General features: G+C 42.0%; 1 protein-coding gene across 14 annotated transcripts in view; it reads right to left on the bottom strand.

The window, feature by feature from the left end:
• Nucleotides 1-17,226, bottom strand: part of LOC111247254 (uncharacterized) — a 218,675-nt gene that overhangs the window by 63,171 nt on the left and 138,278 nt on the right. The gene's annotated exons all lie outside the window — the stretch shown is intronic.

Genomic DNA, 17,226 nt, shown 5'->3' with positions numbered 1-17,226 from the left:
GAGGATGAACTTCGTCGAATGAATTACAGACAGCAGTAGTTAACTAGTATTAGCAATACTAGCAGCAATATATAAAATAGTCGATCTGGGTCAGGTGACTTGTCCCATCCAGTATACCTGTCACTGCTACAATTCGATTGACCTAACCTGCTGCGCTGGTAATGCCGTTGCTAGGCAGTCAGCGTCACTTCGTGGGCCCCTAACAACTTGGCGTAATGACACAACATCTCAGAGGCCGGACGTATCTCTATCATCCTAGAGACAAGATCCAGCATTGAACAAACATTTTTTTCAGGCTGACAAATTACTTTTTGAAGCTGTCGGTTCATGATGGCTAATTTTCTAGCATTTGAAAATTCTCTATAGTGCGGGAGACAATAGTTCGCTACTGCCTTAACTGTGACCGTGCAGTACGTTCATACGCCTGCCAAGTCCAACCAGGTCTGAACCTATTGTTTTTATATAATAGTCAAATGTGTAACTTCTATTAGACAAAACCTACGGGGGTACACACTTGCATACATAATCTGATTTGTTGTCATATTGTGATTATCTATCTGATGGCTTCGTATCATGGCTGTCTTTGTTGTAGTTGTTACTGCTGGCGTCAGCGTCGGTCATGACCTACTCCGGAGTCTCGGCCCACCGTGACAAACTGGAACAGGCAGTTTCCCACAACTTCGACGCTCTGGCCCCATATGTATCCAGTTTTTCATTCCTCATGCGCCAACAACGTTTGACAAACCTCTACTTGATCGGCATTCAATAGCCTTTGTTGAAACATATTCGAATCGTGCAGATCGCAGATCCTTCCCCAGACCCTTCTTCGTCACATTGTCCACTTCTTATCTTTGCGCTGTGCATAAACAGAAGAGGTTGTTTCTATTCGTTTGGGTGGCAACATCTACAACACGAACAGACTCAAAATTGAGTGAGAGTCATTCATAAAGTGAATGGTAAAGCCGTTCATTGGGCAAGCGGCATTTACGATTTAGCCGAACAAATCTTTTGCAAAACCTAGTAAACCCTAGCCACAGATGGTCTCGGACCTACTGCAAAATAGCATCTTCCTAGTTTCTAGCTTGATTTCCACCTTATATTACTAGAGATTGGTTAGGATTATTCTTCGAGCTTCAACTACGTAAGCTGGCCTTGGATCGAGCAAGCTTCCGTCCCTAGAATGCTACTCATGTGCCCCATCGTATAGACATTAAGATATGTGAATTATATTTTTCGCCCTTACGCGGCTACAATTTAGTATTGTAGTTGTTTGTCTTGCGAATATTATCGTATATTTCTCTCACTGAAGCATGATGATAGCCTTCTATAAACCTCTCATCCACTAAGAAAATAATTATTTGTTTTAATTTTTTCCCAATCATCCTTTTTTTTATTGCGGCTTTCATTCGCTTTACTTTTCTTCTTTTTTTAATGCCATGCCCGGTTTTTAAGCTTAGATTAGAAGGTCGAACTATTGCAAGCAGTCACCTTTGGGCTGCTGGAAAATATGGCGGCCAATAAAGGATTCGGTAGCGCTGAAGCTGCTCGTTCTGAAGTGTATAGTACCACAAATATATTATTGTTATTATATGGTGAATGATCGCTGAGCGATTCAATGAGAGATAACAGTAGCACGAGCATCGCGAATCACAGCAACAGAAACAATAAAACAGAATACGATTTACAACAGTAATGGCAGCAAAATTTCCCGTCTCCTAATTTTTATGGAGTCTTTTTTGCCCAGTGCCTGTGTGTCACTACTTCGCTGTTGCATTTTCGTGTCGTTGATTGAAGGAAGACGATGCCAGTAGCCCCAGAGTGGCTTTTCAATCAGTGTATAAGCCCGAGAGTCTATAGTGGCAGCTGCAGTAGCTTTAGTGTGTTGCGCGATAAATCCTGGTTCAGAAAGGCACTGAGCCTATTAGATGTCCTCTAGGCCGACGCGTTGCTAATTCAATTCCTGTTCATCTGTTCGTCCGCCTTCTTCGGCATAATCGATATACTATAATGCATGTACACATTGTTTCACGGTAAGCCCTTGTGTTTTTGCTGCTCTGCTGCCGCCAGTTATGGTGATTGTTACCTTAATAACAATAGCTAGGATGACCAGGCTAAGGGCAACAAAAATTTAGAGCCACGCTTTGTCGTTGCCGCTTCAATATTTTGAGGTCGTACCAAATAAATCACTTTGTCAACAAAGAGAATCAGTCGGCAAAAAATAAGAGGTGTTTTTCTATTGTTTTTGTTCGAGATGAGCTGCATGTTAAAGAAAACATAACCTAATAATAATAATCACTTCGAACGATTCTTCATTTTCTGTCATTCTCAGACAGATTTTTTTTTACTCCGTTAGGAAAACGTTTTGGGAAATGAATTAATTGACCGTACGATTTCACCGAGAAGCCTAAAATATATATACATTTGTTCTATGATATTCTATAATAGTAATTAGATAGTATATAATAGTAATGATATTCTAATATTTGATTCTCAAGCGAAAAGGTACCAATTGATTTTTCGTTTTTAACCAAATAAAAAGATGTCAGGTACTTTTGATAGGCACAATATATACATACAGACAGATAAAAAAAGCCACCGTATGTCTCTCGAATGGGGTCGAGCAATTTTCACAGCATTCGTTGTTCTTAGATTTATATTGGACTATAGTTAGCGGTACTAAGAAGCCAATAATACCTGGATAGGAGCCCTTGCGTCGTCTGTCGTGATTTTTGATTAACTCATCAGTCACTCAGTCCATCGATAGCTTGGGCAATCGGACCGTCTTCTTGTTTTTGTTATTATTGCAGTGATGAACATCGTGGTCACAGCCACCAGCGAGCTCATCAATCGAATAAAGATTACGGTCTATTAATATTCATATTTTAAATCACTTAAATGTCTACCGTGGCGTGTTTACCTACCTACACGATGGTGGTAATGTCGGTGTCGAAACTACCTTCTCCTATAACGTAACGCTGGTTATCTTCAATGAACTGACAGGGCTTACGTATTTACACTGTCTAGGCAAATGTAACCGATCTTCCACCTGGAGAAGGCAGACCGGGGGGTTAAAAAGCGAAAAAGAATCTGCGCCGACCGTCAACGAGCGACACCGATTATTGTCCCTACTGTTGTTTTCCTCTGCCTCGCTTTAATCTTTTCATTTCAACGAACATTGCGGCTGTTATTGCAAAATATTGCACGACGTTTGCGACAACTGGACGTCTGCGTAGCAGCGGAACAACGCACGGTGTAGAATGTGGCGCGGCTTCACTTGTACGTTGAACGGTGCGCTACTGCCTCTGCTTTTGTCGTATGGCGGTGGCGGCCAGTAATTGAGGGACCCGGGCTGGACACGAAGAGTTACGTTTCGTTTTGGTGGGCACGATGACGTCCGCATCATCGGCAACATCGTCATTGTCATCGCTGCCAATGGAGGCGCCTTGCCGGAGAGAAACACCGACCCGTTTCTGTGACGGTGTTCTGCAACGGATTTTCTCACCATTTTCAGTCATAGTAAATTCGACGCACGGCAATCGAGCGAGTAGTAAAACAGGGGTATTCGTCATAATGCTCATGTCTACTTAGTTAACTAGTCAGTCGCTTCGACTTGACGAGACCAGCAGCGACCACGGATCGACCCAAGCGGTATTCATCGCTACTTATCGTCTCTGACGGTCTATAACAATATGATACGTCTAAATATATGGGGAGGTCGATTCGGGCTTATTTTCTAATCTGTTTTTTTTTACAAGAATATTCAATACCGGTGGCCAACAAAGTTCTGTACATGTAAGTTAAACTGCTGCGCAAAACTAATTTAGAACTGATAATAGGGAATCATTTTGGAACGGACTGTATCTATAAAGCTATGTATTTAATCGTGAAAACCATCACCGAAGCAGATAAAAGGCTTTGATTTTATTTTTTTCACGTATTTAACTATCTGCTGAATAATGACAGTGATTGCATCATTTCAAGTGGCTTTTCAAACCATGCGTACCTCTTTTATAGTATACGTTTTGTTGAACGCGCCTTCAAACATCTAATCCATAAGTTTGTAAGGGCTAAATTACTGTTTTGTTCCACCATCATAATGCACGCACGATTTGTTTGCTGATCTACATAAATATATACCCGTGTCGGTACCCGACCACGGGGTCGGTTCCCTGTAAAAGATTCGTTTCAAACTACCACCGCGACACCATTAACATTATCGATCACTTCACAATTCGAAAATTCGTTTGAGGCTCAGCACCGCCTTAGATCATAGTGTAGCAAGTGCCCAATAGAATGCCCAATGCCTGTAGAGGAGACGCCCACAGCATCGCACCTGCGGTACAGCGGCTCCCGTACATCATATAAAAAAACAAAGCAAGGCAAGTTACTGACCGATATCTCGTGGTTGATTAGCGTCACTGTCGCCCTTAGCATTATCTGTCGCTGTTGGCTTCTGCTCTTCGACGTTTTAGATCGATACATTTTGACATAGTTTCGCTCTTCTGGAACGCCAGCGCTCCACCCGCGCCCTTCGAATACTTCCTCCGTTCCGACCACCCCATTAGCATACGCTGCCAATTTGATAACTCCCGTTTCGTCGCGTTGAAAGCGCGCACAAACGCCAGCTTTATATTCTTCACATACCTGCATGACAAGCACGCTCAGCACGTCGTACTGCCGCAGTTGCTATGCTTTCTTTTACTGCGGTGACCGCGACGTCATTATAGTGTTATTATTATTATTGCGAATGCAGGGGTTACGTCAATGAACTGCTCCGTAAGACTGCGGAAGACCACGACGGCGGGCGAAAACGTCGCCAAGAAAAAAATGCGGATCGCTTTTAGAAAATCTTTGATGATCAGTTGTCGGTAGAGGCACTGATAGCGGCGTGTCGCGTCGGAATCGATGCTGTGACCGTCACGGCAGCAAGCACGGCGGGAGCGATCAAGAACGAGGCGAAGAGTATGTTTTACTTGTAAAACTAATAGCGCCGCTACACTGTACATCAGTACTCGAGCCTTTAGTGACCCGTTATTGGTGCGGTGGGACCGTGACGACTGCACCTGATAGATCTATGAAGGTGGCCTGCTATGTTCGCTGTACGCAAGCTGCTAGCGCCCATGACTCTTGAGAAGGAAACGAAGTGCACTGAATATATATACATATAGTTTACTCTTTGCACCGATGTGTTATGGCTGTTACTGTAAAAACGGTTGCAACTTCGGATCAGTGGCATCTCGCGCGGTCGCCAGTGCCTTTTCTGCCTGCTGCTTCCGCTGACCCGCGTGGCGGCACCATCCGACCGAATCGTCCGTTTTCCAATTCGCTGTCGTTGCGTCTGCGGGACGCGAAAAAAAATTCGAATAGCACTTACCAGTGGAATAACATCATAGCCATTATCCTGTACATATATCGTACCGACAGATATTCAACCCTGTACAAACTAAGTACCATTGAACGCTCGTGCCGATATGAACTTAATTGACACGCCAGCACAAGTACGAGACTGTATCCCATTGGCGATGCCGTTGGGGATTAAGAAATGTCGAGGACGCCACCAGGACACAGAATGCAATATATGCTCATATCCGCGAAGTGGCACATGCGGCCAGTTTGCTGAAGCGTAATCGACTGCCGCTTGACATTAATTCTGGGAAAGCGTAAGAGGAGAGCTGCAGTATAATTACTATTACCCATCGTTTTACTGTTATTATGCCATTACTGGCACTACGGAACAGAAAGGGAAAGTCACGATTGAATGAATTGAAGATATTACGATCGCTGGTATTAACGATCGTGTCAAACTGCCAAGCCGTCATCTACTGAAGCACGCTCCTCGTCGCTCGGTCCGCTATTGTGCTACTGGTCTTATTTTCACCTTCGACACGTCAACGAGACAAACAGATAAAATGCGAGCAAAATGTCTGCCTGGATTCGTTGCATATAAGAAAATCGATGACATTGCAAATGATTGAGCTGTTACAACACACGTTTAGCTTGTATTCTGTCACTCTGACAGGTGATGCTTTGCGCCAGTCTCAGCAAGCATGCGAAACTACTCCGGCAAGATTTAGGTCTATTATACATACAGGGGGCAAACGGGCAGAGCCAAAGACGAACTCCTTTCTTAGCATCGATATCTAGCGAAATGTCCTTGTTGAAGTCAGTCGGTATGCTACAAGTGATCATTATTATCATTTTCACATGGCTACCATACTAAATACAGTTGAGTACGCATTATTGACAGACAAATAAACTAATGGCGTGACCATTTTTTGCCCCTACAACGACATATCGGGTAGTAGCGAGGACACCTCCATGCGCCTACGTACAACGACCAGCTTGACACGGCGACCAAAACGATTGGCACTGCGCCGATTCAGCTTGTCGTCCATGTCGTGGTCGCTGTTGTTAGAATGTAACGTAATAAGCACCTCTTCCTATATGCGCGACGTTTCTGCCCTATCCAGGCACGTCCGCTTTCGTGGCTCGCGCCGGTGCATCTGGCTGAACGGGCACGTCTATCCAGCATTTTGCAGTGGTGATCGTTGCTACTAATAATGCTATATACGATGATATGGCGTGTACACGAGCCAAAACGATACAGAATGGGCTTTCGATGACAGCTACGACGGCTGCGACAATCAAACCGTACGTGGAAAGTATTAGACGGTAACAGATAATTAGGTAATCTAGCTCCCCTGCGTTACAAAATCAATAATATCTATGCTTAAGCATGATAACAAACTGTCAGCAACCCGAAGATGCGACGAAGACACGACAAAAATACGCGTCTGCTGATACGAATCTTCCTTGATCATACAAAATTTACCAAGTGGAGCAAGTAGACTATTTTAGCTTGTTTTCTTCTTGTCGATCCTGTTCATGTCATTCTTGCGGAAAAACAAGCAAAATCAACGTAGAGATATCCCTGTTTATTAGTTAGCTCACTGTCAATTTGTTTAGAATCCGGATCTGTCGTCATTTGATTATCACGGTTCGATGAAATACGTTCAATGACTCAATAAATTTCGCCAGCTGCACTCTCGTCGCGGTCGGTGCCCAATCAACACAAAAACAGACGCATTTAAAATAGATTATACAAACTATAACTTTTTTTTTTTTTCGGACACGATCAGATGACATAGTTTTACATAGAAACAGGGTTTAATTTCTTTTTTTAACTGAATTCATACGAGCGTCGATTCTACCGCATATTTAATAAGGACCTTCTTCCTTCACATAATGCAGAAAATAGGTCATAGAAACATCTGATTAGTACGAGTATATGTATGTAAAGAACGGATACGTAAGCAAAGTTAAATATCCTAATATTAGCTTTTAATTTTAATAACGTTTTCTCCCTTGCACTGTGACGGTTCCTATTTAGTGCTCATATGTAAATCGTATAATGTTGATTTATTATCTCGTCATTATAAGAATTATCGCCGTCGCTAGCTTGGTGATGACAATCAAAAAGATCGGCTTAGAGAACTGGCTGTTATCACTATTCCGGTGGCATTGTCTTTTGTTCGCTTTTTAAACTAGATTTTGAATCAGATGCTGCTCCCCAAATCCCTCCATACAATATCCTCTATGCGCCTTTGTACCGGAATTTTCTTGTTTCTAGACGAAGTCGTTTATCTTCGACTTTGCCCGTCCATAGAAGAATGTCAATTCTCAATGAAAGACTAGTCTACTGAACAGCGAACAGGGGCGCGATGGCCGACGTATAGCCAGCTGACCATCTGGTAATGAATGCGCCGTGCAAACAAAACGAAAACGATGAGGCGCTTGCTATTGCTACCGCTCTTACTGTCACTATCATGGATGGAGATGGAAGACAAAGCGTTTCACGATGGTGTCGGCGACGAGGAACGCTTTAGAAGCAAAATCATGTCCTACAACGATTCCGCTTGCTCTTTTTCCTTGATGTAAGTAGTGTTCAACGCCACGCATCGTGCTTCTAACTAACTCAGTCTTATCCTTCCTTCTGATGGCGAAGAAAAATCAAGACATTTATCTAGATAAACAGAACTTTTGAAAGCAAATAGTTCATACAGATTTATATATAGCGTAGCCTAATTTAAAGAGAGTTGGGACTGATTTAAAAATCTGTACTGATATTGCCCTAAGCTTATTGAATGATTTTTCTATTTAGAGCTGAATCTCTATTAGTGCTTCATCGAACAGTCAGTTAAAGCGCGAGTAGGCGATAAAGCTTGTAGTTCACATTGGTTAAAGCACCTATTCAAAACTAATTAAAGGCGGCCTATACTAGGCTTACAGAGAAAAATTATTGCCATAAACATAAAATATAAGCGCTTCTCTATAGACCTATCGATCCCAGCCCCAGTTAGGGCTATTCAGGACGTTCACGTTTTGCTGTAAACTGCTACTAGCTATTAAAAAGCTAACAAATTTGATGATGAACTATTACTGAGATTGAATTATGTCAATAGGTCGTCTGAATCAGTAGCAACTAGGCTAAATATCGATTGCAGAGGTTGTCTTTCTCACGTTTTGATTGTAGCAGTGCGTATTGCGGCCGGCTAGAATATATCTCGTGCCATGCCTTGTCTATTAAAACAATAAAGGTGACGTCAGCGATTTCTAGCCTATCTATGCATACAACAAAGCCACTAAATGTACGTTGATGAACATTGACAACTTGCCACGTTCGATCTGCCCCTTTTCGAGAAAGACGTCTACACGTTCAACTGGACATCTTTTACCAGTAAACTACAACCCCACGATGTATACAAATATTCATGGTTCATGGTTATATTCAGTATTCATGGTTTCCACCACGAGCTATCAGAGCAAGAGTAAATTCTGATAGACATGAGAACGAAACGTCAGTCACCTTGATCCGATAAGAATTACTATCGTAACTACAAAGATCAATAACAACAGCTATCAGCTAAATTAGCATTAAGATGTTGTTAAGTTCTGCATCTTTACACGAACAGTCGAAAATATCGAAAAGCTGCACATCTCAGTTAACTTGATTATTAGAAGACTAGTTTCTATTAGCCGTAGCTTGCTGGTACACTCAAAGAGGTCTATTCTCTCTGCACCTTAAGCAACGGCTGAAAGCGGATGAAAGAAAACTCGTCATCGTACATCATACCTTCCTCTGTATTTGAACCTATTCACATGTTAACAGAAAGCGAACGCAGGTTGCTGTTGTTTAGCACTGCCGTAGATATTCACCGGCCCCGGCATGATCTACATGGGGTTTGCTCCTCGCTGGTGGGAGGTTGATGTACTTCAGCAACGTTGTGCATACATACGAAAATAGTAAGGCAGCGGAAGAACTAGTGGCAGTAATCCTGTCACGGCTGTCCTGCCGAACCGCTGATCGGAAGTCGACAACAAAAGGTTCCATCGTTGACAGGATACAACGAATGGACGGCCAACGTCCATAGGAAATGCCATAGGCCAGCAATAGCGAAGCAAAAGCATGGTCTGCACCGGTTAATGTAACAGCCGTTGGCTACGGCGCCAGTCATAGTCGCAAATGGATGATAGGTAGGTATCATTCAATTGGAGGGAAGCAACCGCAATAGGCTGATCACCTGCGGCGGCAGTTTCCAAGGGGAAACCACGACTACGTACTGCGCTGTCCGCCACCATTGGTGGTATTAGTCAACGACTCAAAGCGGCAAAAGATGACGACCGTCCGTCTCATGACGGACTTTGCCAGCAATTTGTTGGGTCACCAACAGTAGGGGCAAGGTTGTTTGCATGACCTACACAGCGCTATAGCGCATCATCGAGTGCATCTGGCTAAAATGTTTGTCGATCATCCATACACGGTATATCATTGTAAGTACAGCGTACGTTACTAGCGTAACCGGACGCTGAGCACGCTAGATAAAATGAAGGGACCGAAGCAATGCCTAGCATCTGTACAAGTTAACAGTGCGCGGTAACCATTCATTGAAAATAAGAAATACAGATTCAATTTAGATGCCCAATTGACGATTTTGGCATTGCGCCGTTCATAGGTGATCATATAGCGGCATTTAGTCCTTCCCATATTGGGATCTTTATCATCATTATTATCGTCATCGTTCGGGCATTCGTGTACCGCTGACGACTGTGCCTTCAACGATTTCTTGCCTAACGGTTCCAGTATAGCCCTACCGTGATTGCACTGCAGTTGACACTGGCGTTATCGCATCGATTGTATCATCCACGGACAATGAAGATCAAGACGGCAGCTGGCGATGCTTACCGTGACAGTTGCTGCTGCAGGTGCAGTGACGACATCAGCACAATAAAAAGAACTCAAAGAACATACGCCCTTTATAAGGACATTTTATACTTCACGGGGCCACCGCATAAAACTGCTTTTCTATTTTTTGCCTCGCAGCTTGGATTGGGTGAAACGCCATGTTTAGTTAGCGTCTACCGACAATATTTCAAATGATCGCTTTGTTGCTTGGATCACAATAACTCTTAACATCACCACGAGTTACTGCTTTCGTACACTGAGGCCAGGCCAGGCCAGGCCAGGCTTAACAAGAAGCAACAGCTTGTTCGAATAGCTTTTTAGAAATATAATATAAACGTTTATTGTATTATAGACAGATTCGGCCAACGTAAACGCAGTTGCTTGCGCCAATATTGATTTGCAACTTTTCGAGTATGAATTGGTACGTTAACTTCTACATTAACTTTTTTCAAGTGCCGCGCAGTAATGGTACACGCAGCAAATTACCGATGTTTATGTTATTATCAAGCATATTTTTCGAAATCTGCTTTTGCGTTCACAGTCAGAACACGAATCCCAGGTATAATATACCTTTTAACTTCTGCATGCTGAAAGTTATCCATTCAATTATAATACTGGTAACAAAGAGTTAATGATTGGAGACCTGGTTATGCTGCTAAAGAAACGCTCAACGAAGCGGGCGCCGTATATGGCCTGGCATTTTTGTCCTGCTTATTGCGAGCATGTTCAAGGACCCCGAGGACAAGCAGACAGTGCGTCTGTTTGCTTGATCCGACGATTCGTCGCTATAATAGTATTGCTACCACGTCATGCTCGATTCCAAAGCAGGGTGGTATTCACCGGTATTTCGATCGGCTGCCTTTTTAATAAGTAGGCGCTCTACATTTTGACGCTTCAGATTCGTCTGTCGCCGCCACCGTCTGATTGCTGTTGGCTCTGAAGTTAATGCACGGTCCTCAGCGTAGCGAGTAGCATGCCAGAACACACCAGCAAACAGGTCTGCTGTGAAATGCAATTTGTTGAAATGAGACCGTGTCTATAATAGTAATGATCAGGGGAAGTCAGGTAACGGAGGCCGAGGCAAATAAAGCCTTGCAGATGTCAGCCAAACAACTAACCGTTAATCTGCATGAGAATTTTTGCGACAGCGAATTTTCGATTTAAAAAGTTTGCACCCGCACGGCTTTTAGACAGGGGAACATCAATGGCTCGGAACACATGGAGACAAAGAGGTTTAAGGCCTAATCATCATGGTCATGAAAACGTTAAGTGATAGTCCGGAAAAAGTACAGGGGAAGGATTCGTGAGTTCTATAAAATTAGTTTGAGATTGATGAAGTGAATGTTGGACATTTAAAACATGTCGACAGGTACCGACACGCCTCTAACAGTGAATGCTATCCCTGCTGTCATGCCTGACGGCGAATGCAAATCAGCTTTATATATTCAATGAATCATCGTTTGTCGGAAAGGAGAACTACAAAGTTTATTAAATTATTCGTTGCGATTTTACCTTGCACTATGCCCGATGTGTAGCTCTGCATTCCACTTCTACGTGCGCGTGCAGTGTATGCACTAGTAAAGTTATGCTGCGTACAAACACTTACTGTTCGGAGACGCAATTTTATTCGGCTAATATTTTTTCGTGAACATTTTTAATCTCAGGAGTCACCAACGTCGAATTTCCGTTTATACGTTAAGAACGCTGCCCGAAAGCACTGGACAATTCGGAACTCGTTTCTGCCCTACCCAGATGCAACCGTTGAATCATAAAGGCTATCTTCACTTCTCGATCACTTCCCTTCAAAGGTCACGTATCTGCGACCAAAATCGAGAGGACATGTACCATAGTTATATATATATATATATATATATATATATATATACATTTGTTCCTGTACGTAATTTTCCCTCTACTCCTCATTTGTGGTTTATTTTGACTCATCCTTGCCGTGCGTTTGCCTCTTATACACGGCCCGACTAAATGACAACGTTGGTAATAACAACAGCGACAGCTTAACAATCCTGATTTGCCGCGTCTGACTGAACGTCAACAAAAAGGGAGCGCAGAAGATGCGAATGGGTGTCAGAAGAGATTGAGTTCTGTCAATCGCCACCGATCCCGCGGCACTGTACGCGGTTGAACTTTATGGACGCTGTTCGCTACTTATGGGATGAAGTAGTTCTTTCCGTCAAAAACTCATTCGTTGGCCGTCTGGTCAGCCCGGTGGTTACTGTTTTCAATGTTGCCAGTATCTGAACGGTGGCCGTTCCGGCGAGAAAATCATTTGAGATAAATTAAGCAGACCCAACACAGCCGCAGATTGTGAAGGAGACAAGGAAGACAAACAACAGCAACGGTAGCGGCAGCTTCGTTCATATGCCTTTAGACCTCTGGAAAATTGTTAAGTTTATGTCTCTCTTCTATTTAACGGTTTACAATGTATATAGGTAATCGCTGAACGGTATGCTGACAAAATAGGAAACACACGATCACAAAGATATAACGATAAAAGATAGAAGCGTATTGTTGTGTGGCCGACCGATGAAAAGGAAGCAGTTACTTTTCCCAGTGGTTCTAGCTAAACACAGTTATCATGTAATGATCAAGATAACATCAACACATAAATCTCGCGCTCTACAAACCACCGAGGCACTTTTTTAAGCCTTGCGGTGATGAATGAGTTAATTAGCTGTCACCTTTAAAATGGTTGGTTCGGTGAAACAAATTACCAACAGCATCAATTATAAAAATATCAGTAGAAACCATTAGCAACAATAAGTTTCTGTCAATTTTCGCATAGCCCATATACAATCGAGACCAGCACTTAGACTTGGTTACGAAATGCATTAAGTTAATTAATAATATAAGTTACATATATGTGGTAGAAGGTAAGGAAATAATCTAGACTACGTTTGCTACAATTGTATTGTCAAGACAAAGCGGAAACGCTTATCTTTTAGTGGCTGTTTCCACACGGGGATGTTAAGGGAAGAGAATGAGAGTTTACGTAGTAATCGCGATGTTAGATAGTATTAAATAGTATGTAGTGAAAAGGCTATATAAGGCCTGAAGATGCTAGCACGCCATCGTAATGCTGTCCTGAGACTGTTGTCCTATGGCGCCGGTTAAAAGCTTTCATTTTTTCACTCTTGATGATACACGAAGGAGCTCGAAGCGCCGAAGATAATTAGACAACAGATCATCGCAGATTGATACTGGCACCGACGTATTCGACGTCGGCGATATGCGCCTTTTCTTTCAGGAGGACTAAGAAGAGGACAGACCTGCTCTGTATCTACGATTGGAAGCACGATAAATTGATAAGTGGAACGTGCCGATAGCCATTAGGTATAATTTCGACAGAGATGGAGAAATGGCATGTAATTTCTATTGGGTATCTACATAGTAGCTGAACGATCCTCCCAGGCGGTTCTGATAAATACCATGATAGGGAATATGAGTACTGCGATGCTCAAACAGTATTTGTAGCTAGAACAAACAAAATATCCCACTTGTATTCAAATCCTTATTTATATTCAAGCTAATGCTGATGACTCTAGCGGAGTCAGTCAGTCGATTTCGACATTTTCGGATTATCGAAAGCCTGCGATGGCTTTTGATACTTTACTGGCTTACTGGATGTTACTGTTGTCGACAACAAGAAACAAGATCGGTTTAGGTTCATATGATAACGGGCGTGTTGCTTTTTTCGCACCGACAAGCGTTTTTGTGCCCACCTAATTTTATCAGCACCAGTCTCTAGTTCACGCACTATTTTCAATCCGTCGATATGATTTGCTGGCAAACGGCTAACTTACGACCGTCGTATACGACGTATGTCGTCGGTGTCAGCGATTCGCGATGCAGATCACTTAGGGCGGCTATTTCAGGCTATCAACAGACATCTAAATTGTGCCCGCTAGCAGATACGAACGAACCGATATCGGTGTCTTTTGCTAATAATAAGAATGATAAAGGTTGAACCGTATTTACAAATAAAAGCATGACCAACTGCAGTATTTAGTCGCGATTGACGTTCCAGATGATGCCAGCTAGAGTTATAAGGCTGACAAAGTTCGAAAAAAAAAAAACGACTTACATATGACACGCGCCAAATAACGAAGTACTAGTTTGAAGGATAGCATTAAGTTTTATTTTCATTAAATACAAACAAGAAGACAACTTATCAACTTGTAGAAAATCTCATTGCTGCGTTTAAATAACGACGTGGCAACCATTCAGCAGTCATCTCTCGACAGCTCAGGTTCTACGTAAATGCCCCTGAACACTGTGATAATGTTTCCTTCGAGTAATTAAGTATAATGAAGTCGCAGTTGGTACTGCATTGGCTAAACTCGATATCTTCGCATTACGTACGCTGAGCGGCCATTGCGGGTTGGTTGACGTAGGCAGAACGCCGAATACAAACGACGGAATCGATTTAGGTGCGCCTTTATCCGCATATCTGTCTCAACGCGGACCTAAATCAGACTAAAGTTCCAGGCTAAGTAATCAAGAATTTTAGTATTTCAGTCTCGTCTTGGAACGAGAATATCAATTGCACGAGACTGTTTTAATGTAGAACCAGAACGTACTGCACGATACGGTGCAATATGTGTAGCACCACATCAGCGTGAACCGATTATCTGTTATGATCGAACGCTAACGCTCCGTTTGCAAGCCTCCGTAGGCGTTTAGCGTGTGCGTCTGTGGGCGCGGAGCCTTTGCTATACGTGACAGCATATCTGCTAAAGGTATACGAGATGTGAGAAGATACGTTATAGTCGTCTGCATTGGAATACTCTCTAGCAAGGCAATACCGCGACGGACGCAAGAAGCTGTTTCCGAAAAACTGGGCCATTGACGAGTACTTTTGAAGATGAAGAAGAAGTGCTTTCTCTATCCACGTTTATTTCCACTTTAACAACTAATCAGACCTCAGTGACGAACGGCATACAGACCATATTTACGTTAAGAACGATCTCGCTGAAGGTGATCGCAGTACTAATAAAGGAAATGATCAGATCAGCGATAGACGATGTCAGCACGATGAACATTCGCTTGTCTAAAGAATATATTTACATTCAAAATAAAATTGGTCTTAGCATCATTGAATATTCGATAACACCTATCTATCTGTTTTCTAAACTATTATATATAAAGAAAAGTCACTTAACTTATTGAAGTTATCTTTCACACCCTGTTTCCATGTATATAATTCTGCAAACAGATGAACTAAACCATACTTCTCTCTGGTTTTTCGTTCCTGTCATCGATTTTGTATATCAATCGAATCTCTAATACATATGGCAGCATTTCATCACGTCATTTTAGGCTAAAGACCTTTTTGTGACAGTTAATTAGGCCCATTTTTTTCGAGTATATCTACTAGCAGCTATTGAAAAAAGGACTAGGGCGTTGGTCTCTTCGATGGCGCAAAAGCCACATAGTAACCATATAACACTCTTAGTGTCACTGAAGATGTGACGGAAATAAACCCAGATATGATGCTACTAATTTGAATATAGATTTAGACCATGTCAAATCCCATAGAGCTCATATGCCAAACTTGAATACTTATTAAAGTCGTTAAGACAAAAGTCTCTAGCGGTTGAACGACAGTAGACAAACAGAACAGCAACTACGGAACACTTAACGTTATGTACAACGGTATTTTCAAAACGTAGCTGAGGTCCCTTTTCGTTGTGAATCAACAAAAACAGCCAACGTGGACGTTATTCTGGCCCACCAATTTTTTTGTCTATGACTAGCCATCGTAACGACAATTTGCTTCGGGGTAGTGAGTGTAATTATACGTAGTTTCTACTTCATTTACAATTTTCCATTATCGTCTATCCTTACTAAATGGTATGACTTTCATTCTAATTAATTTTGCTCAAGATGGAAAATCATAGTTCAGTCTTTTCAGCTGAAACGTCGAAGTCTACTAATCAGAAGCGTTCGGCCTAATAGGGTATATTTCCCGTGGCAGTAAACGGAGTTTTTGACCTATTGCCTGAAAGACAGTTTTCTTATTATGACACAAAAAACATCAGTTACAGATCATCGCACCCTGGAAGGTCAGCAGGAATCTGGTGCATTTTGTATGGGAAGTCATCCTGTAAATAAATGACGAAAAGCTGAAGTGGGGTGCGCTATTCTAAATGCCAGGAAGAACACCGGGCATCGAACTACCTTTCTTTTTTTGGTTTATAATAATAGAACTGTATCATCTTTGAAATTTCCCCATTTTAAAGTCTCAATATTAAAACAAAAAATAATTTTTGAGACCTCGAGCACATCCTATTCTATAATAGAACCATACGATTAGGCTCTCACAAATGCCAAAACGACCGGAAATGCTATAACGGCCATAAAGCACACGTACACTATAAGCCCTAGATGTTTATACTTACAATAATACTAGTTATTAACAAAGTGACAAGGTCTTCTTTAGAGTAAAGAATTGGCTATTTCGAAGCTCTTCGAGTGTAAGCTTTATAGCGTTTTGTCAAGGTACAATCGGCAAGGAAGATCACCTTATTGCATTTCGAAAAAATTAATATCGAAAACAGGCCCCCAGTTGGAGTGTTGGAAAATTGTACCTACGATGATATTTTCACATGATAATACAGTTCACAAAAAAATAACAAATGACGTTCCTTTTCATTTGCGGTATTAAAAAGACATTCATTGAAAACCAGTCTAACAGACTCTTCCTTATTGCCACCAAATTTATCCTAGGTTCTATTCTATATCCAAACACTACAGCCAGCATTATACTAACGGATACATAACTCTCCGTTGTATTATTGTTAGTATTAATGCAGTTTCATGGAAGTTATCCATTTAGCGCGATGTTAGTATATATGTAAGTGAATGGAATGTGTGATTTTCTCATTTATTCTGTCCTTACGATCTAAGTTAAGTTTGATTTTCCTGGGGTGCTGATCTGCTTTGATAACGCTACTTGGAAAGGT

Source organism: Varroa destructor, unplaced genomic scaffold (genome assembly GCF_002443255.2).
Source record: "Varroa destructor unplaced genomic scaffold, Vdes_3.0 BEIS01000003.1, whole genome shotgun sequence".
Classification (NCBI taxonomy): Eukaryota; Metazoa; Arthropoda; class Arachnida; order Mesostigmata; family Varroidae; genus Varroa; species Varroa destructor.
This window is presented reverse-complemented; position numbering and strand designations above follow the sequence as displayed.